The sequence below is a fragment of the Aplysia californica genome, unplaced genomic scaffold (assembly GCF_000002075.1).
Source record: "Aplysia californica isolate F4 #8 unplaced genomic scaffold, AplCal3.0 scaffold00248, whole genome shotgun sequence".
Classification (NCBI taxonomy): Eukaryota; Metazoa; Mollusca; class Gastropoda; order Aplysiida; family Aplysiidae; genus Aplysia; species Aplysia californica.
The window spans coordinates 334,229-338,996 of record NW_004797518.1 but is presented as its reverse complement, the minus strand read 5'-3'; the positions used below and the strand labels follow the sequence as shown (position 1 = coordinate 338,996).

Below are 4,768 nucleotides of genomic sequence, written 5' to 3'. Positions count from 1 at the left end.
TTATTATTATTATTGTTGTTGTTGTTGTTACTGATGTTGTTGTTACTATTATTATTATTACTATTGTAATCATATTGTTGTTATTACTATTATTATCCGTCGGGATCTAGTGTCCATTGGAACAAATTTTAATTCCATGCACTTTTTGGTATTGACACCCAAAAAAGCCATTGAAACTTCTCTTTCAGTATGTGGTTGGGACTCACTGAAACAATTACACGCCTCTGCAATAAAATTGCCAGCTGCGAATTAGGCCTAATGTGGCCTTGGTTCTCTTGGCAGCGGCTACACAGACACTCTGCAGCTTTCTAATAACGGAGCAAATTGAATATTCCCCCTTCCTCTTCCCTTCCCCAGACCCCCCCCCACACATACACATCCATCCCTTACACCCTCCTCCACCCCCACTCCCCGACCTATTGACTTACGAGTTGCACCAGCTGTATATTCAGTATGTATGAGTTTAACGCCCCTATCAACACTATTAATTAGGTTATTATAGACGCGAGGATTACCAACACACCACCTAGCTCAACGTGGCTACATAAAAAAGCGATGGCAACGAAGCTAGAGGGGGACCAAGGAAGACCTTGATAGATGGAATCAGGTAAGCATCCCCCTGACTCAGGCTCTTCGGCTGGTGGCAGAGAGACGCCTCTTTTTTCCCGCAACACCCAAAAGGGTATAAGCGGCGGATAAAAGTAAAAGTAAAGTAAGACGCAAGGCCTCAGAATTTAACCTCTGTCTCCGATAAGTCCGAGCCAAACTCCACAAAACGACTGAGTTCAAGACGCCCAGACTGGTATTTGAACCGGGGCTATCCGCTCCGTTGTTCAGCATGATGTCAACTGAGCTAACGGAGAACCCGCCTTCACTTCAGACGCGTGAAATAAGGAATTCATTCGGCAAGTATACTGTAAAACACTTCGTGTAATGTCAGCCTTACGATCCCAGCATTGCAGATTTTGGTGCTTAGCGGTATGGCAAGCTCAGTGAACATAGAAATAAACAAAAGGTTAAAAAAAATTGGGCAGAAAAACAAACGTACTAACATGATATAGCTTCGGAGAAATCGTGGAACCAAACTCACCGGACAGCTTTGACGACGGACATGATGCAGGCCACAATGAAGAGCGGTCCGAACAGACAGCCAAAGGCCATCCAGAAGATGGTCATCCCACTGAACGCCATGGCGGACCGGAACTCACTTAATCACGTGATCCTGGCAAACGACACTTTGTCCAGAGTGTGCACAGAGAGCCAAAGACGTTTGCCTACACATTGCCTTTTGCGGAGAGTCGACAACGCCACGTCAAAGACACAGACCACGGAAAACAGACTGGAACAACTATGCTTCTGTATCCAAGTTCTGAAAATACCACCAAAAAATGGGACAGAGAGTTAATTGGCATGAAAAACAATCGAAAATACATCAGTTTTCCTGCTCCCCTATCTGTTCAAACATTTGGCTGCGTCTTCCACCCACCCACCCCTCCCCACCCTCACCTATGAACTGTGTTTCTCTGTGTTTTGGGGGGTCGCTTTCCTATCTCTGTTTCTGAGTATATTTATTTCTACTATTTCTATATCAGCCTCTGTTCCGGCCTCTGCTTCTCTCTGTCTCTGTCTCTGTCTCTCTGTCTCTCTGTCTCTCTGTCTCTCTGTCTGTCTGTCTGTCTGTCTCTCTCTCTCTCTCTCTCTCTCTCTTTATTTTTCTCAGTGTCACTATCGGTCAGCTTTCCAATTCAGCATATCAGCCTCACCGAGTGTTTTTGACATGTCGTTTCAAACATTTCCCGAAACAATAACTACTGAAATGCGTAGGCAAATAGTTTTAACTAGTCATTGTCCGGACAAGTCGACAGCTAACTGTGATACAGTAGGTGAAAATCTTCATGAACATAGATGAGTACTTTGTCTATCAAATACGAGAAACGTTCGAATTATTCTAGCTCCTTCTGAAATATTTTTATTATGATCCTAACGAATGGTTAGTATTATCTCTTTCGTACAGACAAACTCCGTGGTGCTGTAGGACTTCGGCAGAGAGCACAATACTTTCAACCTTCTACACGCACCACAGTGTTGTCAACACACACGATTGGAAGAGAACCGTAACGGCCGTATTTCAGGTCAGGGAAAGTGTAAAACATTTATTCTCATTCTAGTCATAAAAAGGAAGCAGGCGTCTATACTTTTAACGCCATCATGGTTAACTCATTAAGGATACACATTTTGGTCAGTCGACATCGGCTGAAGGCGAACTATATTGGTGCTCTCTAAAATAGAAGCGTACGCTTCATTGCTCATCCAGATCTTTTAGTTATGTTTTGTGCGTGTGTTTGATTGAGTAGAAAGAAGCACATGGACACAAAAATGATCACTTAGTGCTGGGAAGAAGTAAAACAGATAAACAGAAACAACAACGGAGAAAATAAAAAGTAGGCCCTACCAGCGGCGTCCTCCAACCACCCACCAGTTCAATTTCTTTTTCTGAAAAAAAAAAGATGCGTAATATAAAAACTAGCAAATGCATTTGCTGGCCTAAAAAAGAATCAACTACAGAAGCCACCCACCTTGCCCTGAACCGGAAATCGCAACTCCCCTCGACTTCCAACGATACAAAAGGAAGGAGAAAGTAAAAGTTCATGTACCTAAAAAGCGTATGATGGTTTGAAAGGTGCTGTAACAGTGTCTGCTTCTGGTCGGGCGTAATATCATAATGACAATATGTAGCTACGTCCCAAAGAGTTAAGAACGCACGCAACTAGCACCGCGTTAAACACGCTTCAGGTTTCCTGTCGACCTATTATGCAACTGGAGTCGACTTCAGCCAGATGGCATCTATTTTCAGAAGGAAGGGAATGTAACCCGCCGAAACAAAAGCGCGAGCAAGAGCAATGCATATAATCATGACGAAAATAACTGATGAATGCGCCGGTTGTTTTATGCCTGTCAGGGTTTGTCATGATGAAAGCATTACATCGCTGCATTTGTTCAGCTTCCCACACAGCTTTCACAAAATTGGTTCTGGTTTGCTTACGTAATTCCAGCGGAGCGGGCCGAATTTTTTCCAGATGTGAGGACACGAACGTGCTGACTGTAAAAAAAAGACAGCGTTGCTTGTGGAACATGCCGTCATAGATTTGAACTTGAGTCGGTTGACATATTATTATGATTTATTGAGCGAACGGCTCTCCTGTGTGATAATACGTAGAACGCTATAGTGTACGGGGACGATGGGGGAGGGGTGGGAAGGAATGTGAAAAGCGAGGGGAGGGAGAGTGTTGAGTTTGAAATGGGAAATTGAAGGACAGGAGAGGTGGGGGGGGGGGGGTATTAAAATTGCCCCTCGCCCCCACCCTTTTCATACAATTTTGTCTTCTGTGCACTGTGCTCAAACGATGTTTCCATGTTTGTACCAATACTTAAAACATTTACAAAAATAAAGTAACTTCTTTGTCTTGAATAAAGAGAGTCGTTTCAATACTGTTTTTCTTTCATTTTTTATTGTTTTACAGAGTGACTCCCCTCTTTGAAATTAATAAGAAAAACCACCACAATACGATCAAATACTACTACTACTACTACTACTACTACTACTACTACTACTACTACTACTACTATTACTACTACTACTACTACTACTACTACTACTAAAAATTACAAGAGATTTTTTTCTGGCGTTAATGACTGTATAGGACTTCATAATCATATAATTGTTAAAAATATTCTTCGCGTGACCCTCTGACAAGCTTACCTTAACTCCTGTAACCTAACAGCAAGTAGGCAAAAGTAAAAAGCTGCTCAGCTGTCTCGAAAAACACATTCGTGCCATTTGCAGCAGGAACAAAGCAGGCCGTTGGTATTTCTCTGACTGTTGTCAGTTATAAAAATATAGCTACTAAAATACAGAGTAAAAAAAGGGGAAGAGCGCCGTACAGGCAACCTGAAGGTCATGAGTTAAAGTCCTGATTTCCTAATGAAAAGGCATTTTTCTCAAATTTTGCTCATGTATTCGACATGAGCAGCCAGACATCATATCATAATGAAGATGTTTGAACGTCTGTGAAATGAGAGTAATCTGTTATCTAGATCTAGATCTAGTATTTGTGGTGGCCGAATTTTGCTATTCAAAAGGCTTTTTAATGGCTGCTTCGATCGACATGCGGTTTTCGCCAAAATATTCTTTAAAATATTCTCCAGATCATGGCACCGTTCGTTTTTTCAGTTTTGAGACAGTTTTGCTGCTAAAAGCTAAACTTCTTTATTTCGCCGATCGCTTTTGTAGGCCGACGCTTCTGTCTCTGTAATTTTAGAAAATCCGCTAAGTTTGTTTATTTCATGTCGTACTTCCGTTCGATACTATCACGCATTGTCGCGCAATGCTGAGCACTATTTTAAGTGTGCGACCCATATAGATCTAGCCTCATGTTTTCTTTTTCTACTTGGTGCTAAATTCGACTGCGATCCTTTTGTTTGATGCCCGTCTTCGCTTTTTCTGGACTACTTTGTCAAATTCTTTTTCTTGCTACTGGGAACAACGTCAATAGATCTGAGATAAGAATCTAGATCTAGATCTGATCATGCCGAAACGAAAAGGAAGTTCTGCAGTTGGAACCCCTCGAGCTCGCAAAGGTCGAGGTGGTCTAGATCAACAACAAAATGATGGGGACTCTCTACATTGTAAATTCCTTTCAGTACGAGTGCTACATTGGGGAACGGGCGACACAGTGTACACACTGCCTGGCCATAAGATTTCCATACG

General features: G+C 42.3%; 1 protein-coding gene across 2 annotated transcripts in view; it reads right to left on the bottom strand.

The window, feature by feature from the left end:
- The window catches only part of LOC101852548, a 78,611-nt gene that overhangs the window by 22,619 nt on the left and 51,224 nt on the right, over nucleotides 1–4,768 (bottom strand). For both annotated transcript variants that reach the window (XM_013083672.2, XM_005100457.3), the window contains exon 2: nucleotides 1,091–1,369. The gene's annotated coding sequence lies outside the window, so the exon portion shown is untranslated. The remainder of the gene's footprint in view (nucleotides 1–1,090; nucleotides 1,370–4,768) is intronic.